General features: G+C 45.9%; 1 long non-coding RNA gene across 1 annotated transcript; it reads right to left on the reverse strand.

The window, feature by feature from the left end:
- Window positions 1–842: 842 nt before the first annotated feature.
- On the reverse strand, window positions 843–8572 carry LOC108449766. The gene is made up of 3 exons (XR_001866052.1): window positions 8286–8572; window positions 2800–2967; window positions 843–1179 (listed from the first exon to the last, which is right to left on the reverse strand). It is a non-coding gene; the product is annotated as an uncharacterized LOC108449766 (long non-coding RNA).
- Window positions 8573–19551: the final 10979 nt, after the last annotated feature.

The following is a 19551-nucleotide window of genomic DNA, read 5'->3' on the forward strand; positions in this document are numbered from 1 at the left end:
TTGATATCACACTGAAATAGCCTGGAAATCAACACTTTCCACTGTTCCTTGTTTCTGGATATCTGCACTTTCCAACCCAGATAGCTCACAGCACTTGATTGCTCAGGAAGGGACTTGAGCCATCAACTATTTTCAGGAAGTGCCTGAAGGCCCAGTTTACAATAGAAGTGGAGATGCTGGTGGACAGATGCAAAGTCATCCTTCTGTGGTGGATTAAAGATATTAAAGAACGTTTCTGAGGGGCAGCTGGTGGGCTGGAAGTGTCACCGGTGGAAAGGGTGTGAGTAAAGGAAGTTCTGTTGTGGGGCTGAGGATGGAGGAGCAGAGGACGGAGAAGGAAAGGATGGAGGCACAAGGCAGGGCATGGAGAGGTAGAGGTTGGAAAGGCAGGGCATGGACAGGCAACCTTGAAATTATTTCAACTTATGGCAACCAAAGTACCCTCAAAAATGTCCCCAAAGATGAATAATCGCTCCAATCACTTTTGACTGTGCTTTTCAAATGTAACCCATGATTTATAGGGGACAGACAGAATCACGGAATCACTAAGGTTGGAAAAGCTCTCTGAGACCATTGAGTCCAACCATTCCCCCAGCATTGCCAAGGCTACCACTAAACCCTGTCCCCAAGTGCCACATCTACATGTCCTTTACATCTCTCCAGGGATGGTGACTCCACCAGTGGCAGCATCAATACTCACCAGACATCAAAAAATTGAGGCTAGAAAGTCACTCCTGAGCATTTAGACCAAAGAAATCAGTAGTGCATATCTGTAACCAAATAATGAAAATAGACACCTACACGATTTAAAAACTGCAGAAAGAAGAGATAACTACTTATTACAGGAATCTCCCAAGCCATTTAGTGCCCTTTTTTAGGATAGTAGCACACTTGTTGCTTAAGGGCAAAAAACCCCTGCTTGCTCATGTTTATTATTTAGAGGGGTGATCCCATTGGGAAGGTGTTGGGGGAGGGATGGGCTGCACTTCCCCCTCCATGGTGCTCAGCACGGCATCCCCACACCCCCGGCCACTGCCAGCACACCGAGGTGAGGTTACAGAAGGAACTCTGAAGGTTCTCTCGCCCTTCCTCAGTCCTGCCCTGGGCTCGGGGTGAGAGGCAGGATGCTGGACGTCAGCGCGTGACTCATCCTCTGGGAACCGGAGCTGGTGTGGCTTTCTGAGGAAAGAACCCACGAGTAAGGGCTTTTCTTTTTTTTTTTTTTTTCTCTCTCACTTTTTTTTTTTTTTTTTTCCTTTTCTCCCTTTTTTTTTTTTTTTTGTTTGTTTTTCAAGTGGAATTGGGCAATGCAGAACAGTGGCACATCAATGAAGGTTACATCAGGCTGGCAGGGAAGAAGGGGACTGCAAGAGCCCCAGTGCTTCCCCCTTGCTCAGAAGCCACAGAGTTTAATGCTGTGGTTGGGGGATGTTGCTTTCACAGTTATAAAAGCTCATTCTGAGCAAAAAGAAATAATATGAAATAAAACGTAATTGTTTCTCAGAAGTTGTTGTCTCTCCTGAAAGGGTGGATTTGAACAATATTATTTTAATCAAGTGTTTGGCTGCTGCAGGATGTTGTAAGGAGGCTGGGATACACATGGATCAAAACAGGTTCAAACCAGCTTTGCAAAGCCAATAATGTGTATTTCCTTACAGGGCTTCAGTTTATTTTTTTTTTTTTTACCAGTTCTGCTTAATTACTGGTTTAGATGGCAAAACCAGTCCATCTCTGATTTTTAGGAGAGATGAAACAAGCCTTTCAGTAACAGCACCTCCCTGCCACACCAGGTGCTGTGAACCTGCTGCTATTAGGAATTATTAGTCACGTAGAGGCTGTCAGTGCACTGACTTGCCTGGATGGGTTATGCTTTTTGTGGGATATCCTCTGCTCAGCATTCCCTCTGAACATCCTCCTGCCATCAGCTGGCCAACCTGACCCAGGGACTGCCTGCTGACCGCTCCTGGGCACGGTGACACAAGTTAACACTGTCCTGACACTCACACAAGCTCATTTTGGGTATCACAGGTGAGCCAACAACCCCAAAGTTGGGAGGAAAGAGGACTCCAAAAGGGGCTGCACTGAGTGTCATGGGGAAGGCTGGTGGGACCCAGCATCTTCTGCCAGCAGGAAGGTTCTCAGAGGTGATGTGAGCCCGCAGCCCTGTCCACAGTGAGCTGGGGTCCTGCCAAAGAGCTCTCCCAGTGGCATTTCCCAGAAATAAAGCAGAAAGACAAGAAAAACTCAACCAAGTTTTCGAATAGATGCAGGAAGGCTGGAGCAGCTATTCCACCTACTCACATTATGCTCAAAGAAGGGGTTAAAAATAAAAGGGAAGGAGTCAGGGCTGGGGACACATCCCTTTGACAGGACAGCTTTGGTTAATGGGTCTGGGGAGGGGGGGTTGTGACAATATCCCCCCCAAATAACTACCCAGCTTTTGCAGGAGAGGTCACCCCACTGGCAGGGCTGGCACAGAGGGGGTTAAGGTTTGTGCAGGTGTTTCCCTGTAATAGGCACTGTCAGGTACCTCTGCAGCCTTGATGACCATCTGGTTACTATAAAGAATGGTTTATGGGATCTCATCCTGGGTTTTGATGACTTTAACATAAGTATTGAGGGCCTGCGAGGTACAGCTTCGTAAAAATAACAGCTTAATAATGAGAACGACTTTCCCCTTCCAGAACAAATTCAGGTGTATTTTTCCCTTCCATTAGGATTGTAAAATGAGACAAAAGAGACCCAGTCATCTAGGAGGGAAAAAAACCCCCACAATACCACAAACTTCTTAGAACTTACAGCAAGGTGCAAGCACAGCTCAAAGCTTCTGCAGGGCAGGACTGAATCCCAGTCTCCAACTTGAAGAAGGGGAAACTGAGGCACAGAGGTGGGAAACAGCTGTAACAGCGTCATCCAGGCAGCCAGTGGTCAGCACAGGAACCTCGGCCCTCGCTCCCTCCTGCACTCCTGTAATTAAAGACATCAGCACAGCTTCCCAAGGGTTGTCAACCTTTATCATGGCTGTGTCTTGATCTTTCAAACTCTTTCTTGTATTTCCAAAAAGCATTAACTCTCTTCAGCTCCAGTTTCTCAGTGGTTTATCAAATATCAGGGCAGTTTGTAAACAAATGACTTTCTCCTTTCAAGAAATGCTTGCTAGGTCTGGCCCAAAATTGTTTTATTTTCTCTCAAAGGTATGGGAGACCTTCTGCTATGCATTTCTTTGGGACACTGAAATACTGGATGTGTAAAATCAATGTTTTTGAGGTTTTACTTGGGCATTCCTCTCAAAAATATTTTCTGAATTTGCTCTTGCAAAAAAAAAAAAACAGAAACAAACCAACAACCCAAACCAAACCAGAACAGAAAACAAACAAAAACAAAACAAAAAAACCCCAACCCCAGAAGTTTTTCATGCAAGTATTTTGAAGGAAAGTTTGAAATTCAGGTAGCTGAATATTTACAGGCAACAGAGACAGTAATTTCACCTGAGAACAGGGGACCAGGACCATCCTTTGGAGACACCTGTTTCTACAGAGCGTGGGCTGGGCACAGGAGCCCAAGGTTGAGCCTTGGAGAAGTGGGATCAGCTGGGACTGCAACCTCCCAGGGAGCAGGGACATCCAAACACCTGGTCCTCCCCTAACCCTTCTTCTGCAAACCAGTCAGCAAAGAGTGCAGCCATCACGAAATGACACCTGGCCAAGAGCCAGGGCGGGCTGGGGACTCCAGCCTGATCCTCACAGCACTCAAACCTTGCTTGGATAGCACAGAGAATAGCCCCTTGCATGGGGGGCCTGGTGGTCCCAGAGGCACGGAGGGCATCACTCCCATCCTTTGTCTGCCAGGGAAAACTCCCTCTCTTTTTCCTTTTTAGAGCCAAGCCAGCTCCTGATGTCCTGAGATGGGCTAGGGGAGCTCTGGATTGGGCCAGGGCACCGGAGATCATTGGCTGCACGTCTGGGAGGAGGTAGGGGTGGGATTATCTTTCTTATGCCTCCAGTTTGACCTCTTTGCCAGCAGATTGTTCTGATTTTCCACATGGAGGAATCTAGGGACCCTCTCGAAAGTTCAAACTCCCGGCATCTTCCCTGCCGGCAGCAGCAGAGCTCTGGGCTCCTGCAAAGCCCTCACAGGGAGCTGGGCTGCAGCAGCGTCACTGACCCAGATTGCTTCATGCACAAATTTGGACATTTCATGTCTTTTTTACACTGGACCATGTGGTCTTTCCGCTAGCCAAAAATTTCCATGGAAAAGTAGGAATTTGTGTTTGCGTTTTTTTGTTGTTTTTTACCACCTCGCCAAAAGACCTGAGGGAAATTGCTGAGATGATTTCAAGTCGAAGCAATTCCATTTTTCTTATTGCAACAGAATTTTCTTGCAAAATTTGCAAGCAGTTAGCAACCAAAAAGCTTAACAAGTGAAAAACAAGAAACAGGGTTGTTTCTTTCAGATTTTTCCTTAGCTCAGAAAAGCAAAACATTTCCATCTTTAGTCAACCTGAATTCACACAATTTTTTTTTTTTTTTTTTTTTTTAACTTGCTTGGGTCAGCCAGCAAACCTGAAAGATCAGCTCTTTGCACAGCTTCATCTGACAACCTCCTTGACTTCCTCTGTGCTGGTGCAAAACCCTGGGCTTAGCTTAGCCAAGTATTGTCCATCAGTGCAGCACAACACAAAGCTATAAAACACATGGGAATATCAAGCACTGTCCTTCTGCCCTTTCCAGCTCAAAGCAAGCACTGGGGCATCGAAAACCAGAACTTCCCAGCCCGTGGCTGAAGCACAGAGTCTCCACAATCACATATCTTAATAACAGGTCTGACCCAGCACAGGAGTGCTCTGTGGCATGCACGTTATTGCTCCATCTGCCCTGGCTGCAAACATTTATTATTCTCTGTGACACACTTTGTAAAATTGCACTGAGGGAACCACGTCTAGTTAGTAATTTCCATTCAGATGAGCTGAAGGAATTAATGAATTTGGAAGATCTCAGATCTTTGGAGATAGGGACAGGCGATGGCACGCTTGAAAATAATCACCCTCAACTGTGCACAAGCTTGAAACCACCCTACTAATCACAGGCAGCCGGAGTGCTTATCGGGGCAGAGGGAGAGCTCAAGCACCATTCAAACGCTCTAATAATGGTAAATGATTCCGCAAACGCACGTGTTCGGGGCTCGGACTGCTTCCAAAGCTAAGTGCTTATGAAAACTTGAAGTGCTCCACTGGTTTTAAATCACAGTGCAGGGGTGACTGATTCAAACTAGCAGAGCACTTCTCTTTTCCTTGCATTTTCTTAAAAAAATTTTTTTTTATGATCACTTCGATTTGGAAGCAAGTCAAACACTTCAGTTTAGCGGTTCACCACCATATTGAACCGATTTAGAAATATGTCAAAAAAAGAAACAGTAAATTACGGTTTAAAACCCTTTTGTTTCAGAGCATTTAAGAAGCAGAGGCTGCAGCTAGAGCTGGGATGTATTAGCAGGGGCTGGAAGACAGCGCTGATTGAAGGCATGGACACTTATCTGTTTGATCACATACCTACTGCAGGACAGATCTGCCCATGTGCTGCTCCCTGCCCTGCACCTTTGATGTGCTGACTTTTTTCTCTGATCCTCAGTGGCCTCTTGCTGCAACTGGAAAAATTCCTCCATTGTAGGTGCAGTGCTAAAAAGGGCTTGAAATTTAAGTGCTGTGCATGGAAATGGGGAAAGGTGCAGCCCTCATACGGGGTTTTCAGATGAGCAGCGTTGGAGTTTTGGCAGCCTCCAACACCGACATCATCACAACCCAAAAGTGAAACTTTCTGGTGGATTCATAACTCTCAAAAGACAGAATAAAACTGAAGCAGACAGCATAAATAATGGAAAAGTGAATTAGACTTTAAAAATTCTGTCCTATTTAATAATTCAGAATGATTATAACATGCTGAAAGGAACTTTTTTTTTTAATTACTTCTAGCCTGGCAATCTCCCATTAGTGCACACACATCTCCATCAAAAATCATCAGCTAACAAGAGCTGCATTAGTGCGAGAGAAGTGGCAAAGTACATCCCTTTGGATGTTTATTCACACCAAGGACATGCCCTGCACAGCTTTGCCACACCTACAAACATGTTCAGGATGGAGGAGATGCTACGGCCCCCAGGACCTCAGCCATGCCCTGGCTGCATAAAACATTCAAAATGAAACCCCCTGGGACCCAGTAAATTGAAGCTGCTTGTCACCCTGGCTGGGACACGAGTGCAGCGGGAAGGAAGCCGAGCACACGGTCACAGGTGGGAGCTGAGGTTTGCCTCTCATGTCATGTGGCAAGGTTGAGGCACTGATACAGCCACATCCAGTGGGGGAATTGAGGACATGGGAGCACTCCAGGCTGAGTGCTAAAGGCAATATCAGCAGAGCCTGAACGATGAGTCCTCCCTCCCTGAAATGATTGCAATCCTTGTTTAGTGACTCAGGCTGTGCACCCTGCCTTAGGATGCTGTAGGTGGAGAGAGGTGTTGGCTGCTGCTGGCATTGACTTGACAGTGGAGGCTGAAACACAGGCAGACCATCAGCATTCCCATCATCAAGAGCCACTTTTTCCTCCCACCAGAGCAAGGAGCTCCAGTGGTGAGAGCAGGGAAGCATTGCCTGGGTGATGCTTTCCACGAGACGTGGAACCAAATGGCATGTGGGTGAGGAGCAAAGCTCTGGAGATGTCAGAAAAGAGGAGAGCAGATGGCAAGAGACAAGTGGTAGGTGTCATGATTGATAGCTAAGAGCTCTAGGTGGCTGAGTCCAGCTGAGTCACAAGCACTGGCACGGCTGGAGGCAACGGGACAGCGGAGTAGCCGAGGAGTGCACGCCTGAGGAGCAGGAGAACATGCACAAAGGACTCTTTTGTACCGGGAGGTGAGCGTGGCTCCGCTTGCACGGCTCAAACCTGTGGCCACAGGAGCCAGGCTGTGCTCTGAGGCTGCAGCCAGACTCATTTAGCATTTTGAGGGCCGTAATTTACAAGCAAATATAAATACTGGCCACCCACAGAATATACCCAGCTCCCGTGGCAAAGCTGGTGGGTGGGGAAGCACGGCCACCCCTCAGCCACTGCCTTCCCCGTGCCATCTGGCTTGCTGTTGCCAGGCCCGTGATGGCCATCTGCCTTGGGGCTGCCAAGAGAGAAAGTTAATTATATTTTTTTGTAGAGTTGCCACGGCAGCTGGAGATGCCAACCCAGCATACGTGAATAAATCACACCCAAATTCCATTGCCAGAACTCAAAGGGAAGTTGTTTCTGCGTTAGCCATGCTTCAGCCCCACCACACCAGCAAGGACAAGGCTTTCCAAGTGTTTAGGAGCTGCTGCTGCTGCTGTGTCATGCTTAGGCTTTGCCATGATGCCTCAGTGTGAGGGAAGTTCTCCTCTATCACAGGATGTGTGGTGGGGCAGCCTGCTTCAAATCCTGCCTGGACTTGCTGGGGGACAGGAGGAAACACCCCTTCACCTGATCTCCCACTTCCCACATCCATCAAGGGAACACAGCCATTCCCACTTCCTTTGAAAACTGCCTCAAGCAGGAAAAAATAGTGTAAGGACAAAGTACAAGAAAAGCAGAGCTTTCTTTGGCTCTGTTAAAGCCCCTGTGTGACAACGCAGCTGTGCAGGGGAACTGAACAAATTATTTTCTTTGCAAAACCTCACCTTTTTGTACCAACCAATATTCATTAACTACCTTCAGCTAATCACAACTCACAGACATCAGCACAGTCCTGAGCCCAAACCAAGCATCTTTCCTTTGGCTCCCGGGGGGTACAGAGGCAATGCCACACTCTTGCACTGAGGCCATTCCAGGTTGGCATCCCTGCACTCACCATCCTGTGCTGTGCTGACATAACCCTGCATCTTTTCGTTTTGCTTCACAGGTGAACCCCCCAGGGATCAGACCTTTCCTCCCCTGTGATTTTCAGGGCACCAAACATATTCTGACAGACACTCAAGGGTCCTGTTTTCATTTAGGTCTGGAGGAAGCTGTGTTGTCCTCACACAAAAGAAGCACCAGGGCATGGATTAAACCCTCTCAAGAGACCAGAGTTTTCCAAACTGCCTCATAAAGGGAGCAGCACGTTGTGAGAGAGAAAGCTCCTTTGTTTTGGATAGCAGCTGTAATCTCCACATCAAGCACATGTTGGAATTCGTAAGTAGCCATTTAGCCATATTCTGACAGCAGAACAAGCAACCTCGGGGCAGCAGCCAGGCCTATTTATAGAGAGGAGGTTTGAGGTAATATCCTTACCTTGGATGCACTGTCTCCACTTAAGAGCCCAGCTTATGAGGGAAAGTGATGCCAGATAGGCAGCCAGCAAGGAAGGAAAAGAGTCACAGCTCACTCTGCCTGGCTTGCTCTGCAGCAGAGCAAATTATGTTTTACAGCAACAATAGAATTCTCTGAAAACTCAGTTTCTTCGCAGGTCTAACAAGAAAAGGAACAGCAGAAGATAGACAGCTGGAGAGATTCCTCAGGCCAAACCTGCACAAGCTTATCAAGTTAATGTATCACTCCTGTCGCAGCACAGGAGCGTTGGGAAATCATGAGCTGCCCAGGAGGTCAGAGATCTGCCCACAAAATGCGCTGACCTTTTTCTTGTTGACGTTACTGATGACACCCAATGGCTTAGGAAAGCTCTTGGGATGCTCACTGAGTGTCATCATGAATCGGGGCTGTCCCCACATCTTGCGTCAAATATCGATGCTTCGAGTCCTCTAAGGCCAAGGTATTTGGTGAAGCTCAAGCAGTGCCAGCTTTGGTGTCCTGTACGGATGGGATAGGATCCAAGTCCAGCTGGAATCACAGGGCTGGTCTGGGGCACCTGAGAAACGTGGATTTTTCCAAAACAAACAGGAATCAGGAACCCATGGAAAGCATGAGAAGGGGAGAGGACGCCAAGGTGGTGGTGAGATACCTTTGGTTAGCAGAGGTCTTTGAAGGGCTGTACTCAGAATAACAGGGTGTAGATATGATAATTTAAGGGTAAACTGGGGCTTGAAATAAGGCATGGTGGGATGAGATTCAGCTCACAGACGAAAAAAAAATCTAAATATAACCATTTCATTTAAATTTATTGCTGCACTACCTGTAGGTCAACTACAGGTGCTGCCTGGAGAGGGATCCCAGTGGCCCAGGGGGTGGTTACCTTCAGGTATGTTGCCCAGATATGTCTTTATTCCAACACTGGCCAACCCAGCACTGATTTTTCCAAAGGAAGGATGTTCCTTTATACTGACTGTTGAACCTTGAACCTTGAGGTCATACCTGTAATTAACCTGGTCTACTTCTGAAGCTCCTTCTCCACGGAAGCAAAATGCATTCCCAGTCAGGGGACAAGTATTTGATTCATCAGGTAAGGAAAAGAGGAATATACACAGGAATTTATATTTCTATGAATATCAATTCTAACAACAAAGCTCTAAGAAGTTTTAAGAAGTTCCCAGCAGCACATGGGAATGGGGGGAACACCCCTCTGAGACACCTCTGAGTCCTTGTTCTCTTCTGCAAGTTAAAGTTGTTGCTGCTGCAGCAGGGACAGCTGAAAAAATCCTGGTGTGGGAAAGCAGGAGAAGCTGGCAGGTATCCAGCACCAGCTTCTGCCATGGGGGGAGTGTCCTGCTTTCCAGCAGATGTTTGGCTTTTATGGCTCCTGAACCCAGCTCCTTTATCTTCCTAGGACATCTCCAGCTACTCCTTTACTGCCTGAATTAAACAGAAGCAGGAATTGAACTGGGAGTATGCAGATTTTCTAATGTGCACACAAAAAGCAGCAGATTGAGGAGAAAATCCACGTGCATGTACACACACATATATGGGCACACTACATGCATGTTGAGCTGCCAAAAATGGCCAGATTCCTAAGGCTGATATAATTTACAAGCCAAATAAGTAAAGAGAAAGAATTTAAGGAAATATGTGACTGATAATTACAAATTCAGCGAAGCATGTTTTGCCTTTGCCCCAAAATGCATATGCCCTACCTGTAGGGTAATGTCTGTGTGCCCACTCACTGAGTCAAACTTGGCACATTCAGAGGAAAGAAAAGCTTATTTTAACAATAAGTAAAAAGGAGCAGTCAGAAATTGTAGGATATTGGTAAAGGAGGCAAAAGGACAGAGGGAAGAATTGTTCAGTGAGTACCTCTGTGCTGTACTGGTGAAACAGCCCAGTGACAGAGTCTTATTGTGTGCTGAAAATTAAATACCTCCGCTCCACCAATACTTGTTGTGGTCATTAAGCAGCAAGTGACTCAAGCTAAATGGATAACTTGAACCCCAGGATTTTCACCAAGCTGCCCGAGGGCTATTAGTATTGGATTTCATTATTTCCAGAGTGTCTGCGAGTTACAATTGGAGACTGTATCAATTCTAGCACAATAATAAACTGCTGATAAGTACATCAGTTCAAATGTACCAGATTAATAAAGACACTAATGCAGTCAATACCAATCAGCACTGGTGCATGGAAAGGAGATCCTGTCAAAGCAAACTTACCTTTTCCCTGTTGATAGGGACAACAGTGCTAATAGAGCTGGCACTTTATAAAGGTATCAGTAGCACAAGGTATTTTAAGCTGATTAAATCCACTTGGCATACATAAAATCTGCTAAGAACAAGACATTTGATAGATCTCAAACTCTAATTGCAACAGGAGACAGTTCACTGAGCTCCTGTGCTTCTAGTGGTGCTTTGCAGAGTTGTTTTGGTCTTATACTTCAACCTCTTTTACTGATATTCTGCAGAAAAAATGTTACTACTGTCTGCAAGTGATGGGGAAATCTGGGAATGGCCAAAGAAAGAAGAGATTGGGGTAGTGGGACCCTTGATTGGTTGCTGTGCTCATCGCAGGCAATCAATATTTAATATATATTGTACATCTATCTTTTGAGGAATGAAGATTTTCTGTTCACATTTACTGTGCAGCACAGCAGCCCAGGAAGCAAAAATTTTGGAGAATATCTTCCAGGGGTTTAGAGGGCAAATGGAAGAAGTGTTAATAAATTGGAGGGAGTCACAGGACTGGTGAAAGGATTTAAATATATAGCTTGCACTGAAAGGCTTAAAGGGCCCTCAAGATGTATAGAAAAGCAAGGAAATAGCTTAGGGGTGACTCTGGTAGGGCATCAAAAGATGACAGAAGGATATTCTGCTTACCTGACATGGCCAAAATAAGATTGCACATGAAAAAAATTGAGACTGACAAATTTTTATTAGAAACAATATTTGTTTATTTATTTATTTATTTTTCCAACAAGAAGAACTGTCAATCCCAGGAACCAATTTCTAAGGTTTGTATTTGATTTTCCATCTACAGAATTTTTTTAATCACACTTTTCTTTTTTTCCTAAATTATATACATTTGAGTGATAAACCCAAGAATAATTTCCTCCAGGCCTTACAATGAATAAACCTAAATAACATGTAAGTCTATTAGGTTTAAATGTGTCCAGTATCCAACAGATCCCTAAAGGGCCATGAAGTTACCTACTCTGCCTCTTAGACCTGGGATGGAAAGCCAGGATCAAAGAGCTCACCTGATGGAAAATTCACAGCTAAATCAGTTCTTCTGCAGGTCAGTCTTTATCTGCCAGGTCATGGACATTGTCTGCACTGTGTTTTGTCATTCTGCCTTTCAGGTTCTGCAGGATTTACCTGGATTCTGTGGTGTGCCTGAACCCCTGGATGTGTTCATCCAGACAGAAGAATAGAGGAAATAAATCTGGAGTATTTCTGCGGTGTCCTCTAGTCTGGCTCTTCTGAGTCATCACTTAATGACATATTTAATCACATTAATGTTTTCCCTAGTCCTGGTGAGACTTATTTGTGTGCTTAACTTTATACTTTACCAGGTTGACCTACTATTTAATGTAAACCAGGTACAACCTGGAACTTCCTCCCTCGGAGCTCAGATAAATTTATCTCCTAATGCCTTAATGGTTACTGTGTCACATGCAAGAGCAGAACATGATAGCTGGATTTTTTTAATTAATTAGTTTGTCAAGCTTATTTTAAAAAGGAGAAACCTGAGCCTAAGTTTGCCTGTCAAGCAAAAAATACTATGGCTAGGTAGATTTTCCAAAGCATGAAATTCAAGAGGAGTAAGGTTTCCTTTTGTGCCTTTGAAGAGCTCTGCTTCAGGTCCAAGAGCTTCGTCTTGGCTAAAATGCTCCAGGCACTTCCCCACAGCCATTCCTGGAATGTTTGGCTGTTTCCAGGAGGCCCCATGACCAAAGGAGTCCAAAGGAGTCCTGTGCTGCCAAAATGTCACGGTGCTTATTGCAGCATCCCTAAGGTTCATCTCCATTTTTTTTCCCCCCATATTTAAAGACTCAGTCACAGAAATGCCTTTGGCTACACACTGGGAATCAGACCACAACATGATGACTCTGACCTATTTTTCTGTCACAGCACATGTCTGGTTGACAGCACTGCCTCAAGAGCCCTGGAGTTTTCCAGCCAGCTGGGCTCGGAGCAAGGACAGTGGATATTTGACAGTGGGCATTGAGAGTAGCCTTCCCAGCCTCTTTGGTCAGTCCCAAACAAGATTTGAGTACAAGCTGCTGTGGTTTTGATTAGGTAAGCAGGGTCTGGGTACCTTGCACATGATATCCATATGAAATATTTTCTCATTCTCAGCAGTGATTCCAACAAAGCTGCTTTGCTGTGGAAGGAAAGGGAAATTCTCCGTGTCACCAGAGCATCCCAGGATGCAAAGATGAGGGGGAACCTGCTGCAGCACCAGCTCAGATGTTTTTGGAGTGAAGTTCAGCTGATTGGTAGAAAAAATAGATATTTGTATTTACTGGTTAAACTAATTTTATTGAATAGGTGACTCATTATGGGCAAATGATGCAAACAAACTTACATGAAAATACCAAAACAAAGTCTGGAAACGTCTTACGAGAGATTTATAACAGAATCATAGAATGGTTTGGGTTGGAAGAGACTGTAAAAATCAGGCAGGGACACCTTCCACTATCCCAGGTGGTTCCAAGCCCTGTGCAACCGGGCATTGGACACTTCCAGGGATGGGGCAGCCACAGCTTCTCTGGGCAACCTGTGCCAGGGCCTCACCACCTTACAGGGAAGAATTTATTCCAAATAGCCAATCTAAACCTACTTTCTTAGTTTTAATTTCTTCTTCTTCTGTTGCTGGGGAGGACTCTTATTTGATTTGCAATCTTAATGAGCCTTGCCTTGTATATGTGTCTTAAAACCTTCTGTTCTCCTTCTGAGAGGGCATTTTCAATGTCAATGCTCCTTAAAACATGAAAATTAACCTCCAAAACAACCCTTCAAGATGAATCCAGATGCTCCTCATGCAGCATATCCTCCCTTTTCTTCCACTTATGTTCTTTCTCCCTTTTTCATTGCATCCTTTGCCCTTATGGAAATTGAAGTGCAAAATCCAGCCTGGAAGCACAGGAGCCACACTTTGCCATCTTGCTTTAATTAAATCTCCAATCCTTCTACAGAGAGCCCAGGCAGCTTCAGCGAAGCTGTGTGACAACCAAGACATACCCACAAGCTGGGACTTCCAGAGCATCCTCTAAACATTAAGGACTCAGGAGCACACTCTGTCCTAGGGAGTTTCCAGCCAGGACAGAGGAAGAGCAAGAAGTGAGATGAAGTGCAGCTAAGGCTAATTCGTTCCGTGAACATTGATGTATCATGTATATTTTATTATTCCCGCTTTGTAGGATTCTCATAGGATTTCCTGGGAAAAAATTATGCAGCACATGAATATCCTGGGCTTGTCAGGCTGCTGAAAATGCTCTATATGGATGGGCTGAGCACACAGAACATCTGTGGCTGGGGCAGGCTGAAATCCCAGGCAAGTGTCTGACATCCCAAACACACGGAGCCTTGATCTCTGCTCAGAGACACACGGGCTGGCTGAGAAAACCTGGGGAAATATTAACCTCCCCCGTTCCTCTCTCCTTTTTATTTCCTTACTTTGATGTTTTATAAGGAACCAAGGCATCAGTTTTTAAGGATTGTTAGGGGGGGAAGGGAGTTCATTGTGACTGGCCATAGCTCCAGCAAGGCTTCAGGCATTAGGAGCCGTAGCTGAACTGATGTTTGCTTAAATGTGATGCTAATTTAGCTGCCTATTTTCCTTTTAATATGGGTTTTTTAGTCTTTAGGGGCCATCTTTAACTCCAGTGAGAGGGTTTGGCTGTGGCTGCAGCAGCAAATCAAGCAGGGCCAGATTGACCCAGACCCACCTGGCCTTAGAGATAAATATAAGAACAGGGTTCATATCCAGAGTCACCTCCTCCCCGACCCTTCAAAACATCCCACAGAGTGGTCTTGCTTATGAGGTCCCAACCCCTGGCCCTTGCAATGCCCTGAACTGTGCCCACATGGGAGTCTGAGCATGGGCCAAAAGCGATGCCAGGGAATGAGCAACTTCTTGGTGCTCTTGGGAGGGTGTTTGATCCCAGGCTCTGGGGAGGTACCAGAGCATTCAGACCACCTACTGCCAAGCCTCATTCAAGTGCTGCCATCACCTCCCTCCAGGAGGCCTGGGAGGAAGCAGGAACCAGTCTGCCAGCCTGGGCTAGCAGGAGCCCCTTTGATGTCTGCAGAGAAGGTGCCCCAGTGACAACACGTGTAGGCAGCCTGGATGTGACATGAGTTCATCTATCACCAGCCTCTCCTGATAAGCCATCTCTGGGACAGAGGAGTGTTATTGCCCTGTTTATACCTGATGGAGATCACCTGGGATGGCAGACAAAGCCATCCTACACATCTCTCCAGCTCCCTGCCTCCCCTGGGTTGCACCAGGTGGGTTCAGTCCCATTCTGCTCCCCTTTTCAGCTTAATCTGGGGGTGCATATCAGTGACTTTGCCCTGCCAAGATGATGGAAACATTCTGCCCTGAAGCTCACCCTACTATTTCTTCATGGTATTTTTTATTGAGAATATTTATTAATATGCCACCACTGCATCTATTGTATTTTGGAGTGGGGAGACAGATGTTGTGTTTTCATTGTCAGTTAGACATGAAGACTCAGCATTAAAAGCTTCAAACTTTTCATCTCTGATGCCAGAGGAGCACAGAGGGGTGTTTTTCAAAGCCAGGCTGGCTAGGAAGCCTTGGGAATACATGAAGCTATTTCAATACTTAGTGAAGCAACTTCCAGATAATAAGGAGAATTTCTTTACCAGACCCTAAGCTATGTTTTGTTGGAATCCTGGGTTCAGATAATTTCAATCTTTCGGTGTTGACAGGCAATGATTTTCAAAAGCACACTGGATTTGACCTGAGGCCTTGGGAAAGGCTTCCCAAATTATGGGATAACACTGAGATTGTTGCTGTGTAATTAAAAGTTATATCGCTGGGTGGAATATGTAGAGATGTAGAAAAATCAGGTTTATGGGATTTAGTAACAAAATGGAGGATTTTGGGTGTGGGTTTGTTCTTCTTCTTTTCTCCTTCTTCTTCACGAATCTGTGTGGTTTGGTATTGGTTCAAAAAACCCACAATGCAGATAATAAATGAATAGTTACTGGGTTATAAGTAAAAATAAACTAGTTGGCATTCCCTAATTGGATAGATTGGACTTTAAATGGCCTTGGAAGTTAGAACTCGGGGCCATTTTCCACCTTGTTAACTAAGAAGCACATCCCGTGCAGCTGTACCAAAGATAAGAAAATAATAAACATCAAATTAGAAGAACAACTCAGCATCTTCTGCCTTTTAATGCAAACTCTGAGTAAAAGAACTCGTGAAACAGAGGCAAAAGAAACAAGAGAGAAACCAACAGTTGGTGCCAGCGTGTGAGGACTCAGGGTTTGGAAACAGAAGAAATTGACAATGTTTTCCATCTGACCTCTAAGAAAACAGAACCTTTTATTTTTAAGTTTTAATTTTTGACTTTTTAAAGGTTCTGTCTAGTAGGATGTGCAGTGTAGAAATAGCTTGCATGGCTTCTAGTGATGCCAGTCTTATACGCTAGGTTTTAGGGCCCCTTATTTAATGACAAAATAGGGGTTCAACCTGCAGCTGTAGCCCCATTTACCCTGCCCATTTGCACCCTGCTGCTGCTTCGGAATGTGGCTGTTGATGTGTTAACGAGGTACTGGCAATTTGGATGATATCTGCTCTTTTACTGCTTTTTTTTGTGCTTCACAAGGTCTTGGGAACTTTATGTTTTATTGATGATTTTTTGGCCTTTCTGAATGCGGAGGAAAGCTCCTCAACCTACCAGGGAGTTGCCTGCAGACTCAAAAACCAGGAGGCAAGGAGAGAACTTTAAAGTTGGAGATTTTCCTTGAACATCTTGGGATTCTTAAGTCAATCTTTTCCTTTCAGATGGGCTCAAGAGGCTGAGATCTGACACAACCAGAGGTGGATTTTGCTTTCAGTGAAGAAGATATAAGGCATTAACTGAGTATCTGCAAGGGGATGATCTGCTCCCAGCTCTCAGCCTCACTGCTGAGGAGAGGGACAGGAAAACTCAGTTCTGGCTCATTATGAACTTGATGGTATCTGCCTTGTAAGTTACTAAACCCATTTTGTTCATTTTGCAACACATCAATTTTACGGCTGAGGTTGAAATATTTACTCGTCCTTGGGGTTTGCAGTTGTTGAGATACAGGATGGAAAAGCAGCCTGTATGTAAAATGTGGCTGAACTCTGCTATCCATTCAACAGAGAGTCAATAGTTCAGGAGTTAATTCATGAGAAGAAGGGAGTAAAAACACACCAAGGTCAGGATCTCATGACCCACAGGCTGTCTATAGCTCCATCTGAAAGACCTTGTAATAGATAGGTATGTGGCTTGGAAAACGCATAATATTGTGGTTAAGTGAGGCATTTCACAAGTTTTGTAACATCACACTGCTGGCAGACCTTCTCAAGTGCATATCATATTCATATCAGAGCTCTCTGCGGGATGGGAAACGTTAGGGTGATGAAGGTTTTAAATCCCATGACACACAAATTGATATGCTAGAAAAATATTTACAAGCTGGTGAGTGTCCCGTAAGCTCACGCCAAAGATTTTTCTCTTCAGGAGCTGTGCTGATTTACACCAGAGCTCTGGTCCTTTCTGTACCATATCCCAGGAGCCAGGGAGTGCCAAGCTCAGGTAGTTTCTCCCCGTTACCCACTTGCTGCTCCTCCTCACAGCGCTGTGAGATTTGTGTAGTGTCAGCACTGACAGCCAATTTCCTGCGTTTCCCTCTGCTCATAGCTGGTGTGGTGCAGATAAGGTACAGGTTTCCAGCTCTGCAGATCCCAGAGTGAAACAGGCCCACCCCCAAGTATGATTTCAAGGCATCCTCCTTCCCACCTTGCCTTTAAAACACCAAACTGCCCCAGCCCAGGAGCGAAGAGAGCCACTACCTCTATAGGGAAACATGGACCTGGTGAGGCACGAGAGCAAAGCTAAGCTCAGCAGGGCTCATGGGCTGTGTGCTTCCTGCCTGTCCAGCTGGCCCTTAGCCTGGAGGTCTTGGGATTCCAGGCACCAGCCTTGCTCCAGCCCATCGCTTGCAAGCTGGAAAGGGCTGGACGTGATCTAAGAGCTGGAACACCTTTGCAGTGTGGACAATGGGTTTGATCCTTAAAGGCTGCAGTGGTGGCAACCAAGGGGTTCATGGGATGGTCACATCTGGCCAGACCCTCTCTGCCATCTCTGAACTGGGTCCACTCTCCTAGCCGGCCCCAGGAGATGATCTAGCTTCAAAAATGAAAGGGAAGGGAATGGAAGACCAGGTTTCCAAAATCTGGGTTATTGAACAAGAAGGGAGCTGGGGCTGCCATGGCAGGGGGGGTGTCAGGGAGCAGGCAGGATAGGAAGGAGGGAGCAGGTAGGATGGGAAGGAAGGCTGCTCTCAGCCACCACTGCCTCAAACACTTGTTCCATGATTCCTGAGGCTGCCACCAGCATCTTGTGTGCACTGGGGGAAAATCACTGACTTTCTGTTCCTCTTGTGCAGGATGAGGCTTTTTGACTTCCCTTCAGACCTGCCCTCTTTGCTTGCAGCATGAGACAGATGTGGCAGAGTGTCTCTTGCTGCGTGCAAGTGCACAGCTCCCAGCAGCGCAAGCTCCCTTTGGGGCCCGGAGATGTTGCTGGAGAATTAATCCAGAGGAATATTTGCACCCCAGCCCTCAGTGTAGCCTGTGCCCATGGAGGGCCCCTCCTCTTCCACTTGCAGGTTTTCCTTGCAGCAATTTGAAAAGCGAGGGGTAGGAGGAGGGAGGGAGAGAGCATTAGTGGAACAAATGCTCCGAAAGCGGTTCCAAAAACATTTCCATCTTCCGGCAGAATAGCAGCTGTGGCATGTCCTACGCTGTGTTCAGCGTAATGGTCACCAGCTGTGAGGAACTGCTTTTTTACTGACCAGAGCATTTCCTTGGGGCTGCAATGGATACCAAACACCTCCAGCTCCAAGTTTGGCAGGTGCCCGGAGCTGGCTGGGCCTCCCTTGCTGTTTGCCAAGGAACTCCTGGAGCTGAATTTTCCCCATGCCACCCCTCTGCCCACGCTGCCCTCCAGCCTCCAAGCAGCAACAATCCCACTCAGGATGGGAGAACTGGTGCTGAGCTCTCCTTGCCCAATGCTCCCCGAAGCCAAATGCACACCAGCCCTAAAGCCCCAGTAATTAAAGGACATTTAATGAGGTAATATCCAAGATAAATCATATGGCAATAATAATTTAAAAATAATAAAAGCTAATGCTTTTATTTCAGGAAGATCTTTTGAGGAGGGGGGCTGGATATAATCTTTTTGAGTGCTCTATTATAGGCTCTGAGTTATAAATAAATCCATATTTTAACATCTGGGATTCATAACATCTTGCTGACAGTCAAATCTCATAAAAGATGTGGTGACTTCTACAGATGTGGGAAACCTCATTCAATGAGCTGCATAACAAAGGAAATCTAGTTCTTTTTCATTATTTACTGTTAAATCTGTGTCTCTCTGGCTCCAGAGAGGGAGAAAAGCTGTGGGGTCACCCGTTCTCAAACACACCCTTGCCAGGAAACTGAAGAGCAACAGCATTGCCTGAAAGCCGGGGGTGAAACCAGCACTCTGTGCATTGTGGGCTGCCTGCAAAGGACAGGATTTTGATCCCTCCCTGATGCTCCAGGCTGGGTGTTCATGCAATAACAAGCAGTCCCTGGGAAGCTGGCAAATGGTGGGGGATGAGAAGGTAAGCACTGCCTGGGCATCAAAGACACTAAGATTGGCACAAATCCCCTCAGTCTCAGCGTGGGATTTTAACAACGTGAAACGGGGGAAAGGAAGGGAAGAGAAAAGCAGGACACCCCATCTCCACATCTCCAAACTCTCCTGAGCAACCGACTCCTCAGTGAGGATGTAACTAATCAAGGCTACAGCTCCAACACTTTACAATTAGCTACAATTCCAAAGGAAGGAGGGGAAAAGGCTGAAGTATTTTCCAGCAAAACTTACTAACAGCAACCATATCCCCACAAACTACACCCAACATTGCACTGTCACAGGCGTTACGGCAAACTGGAATCTCCTTTC

Source organism: Corvus brachyrhynchos, unplaced genomic scaffold (assembly GCF_000691975.1).
Source record: "Corvus brachyrhynchos isolate BGI_N302 unplaced genomic scaffold, ASM69197v1 scaffold18, whole genome shotgun sequence".
Lineage (NCBI taxonomy): Eukaryota > Metazoa > Chordata > Aves > Passeriformes > Corvidae > Corvus > Corvus brachyrhynchos.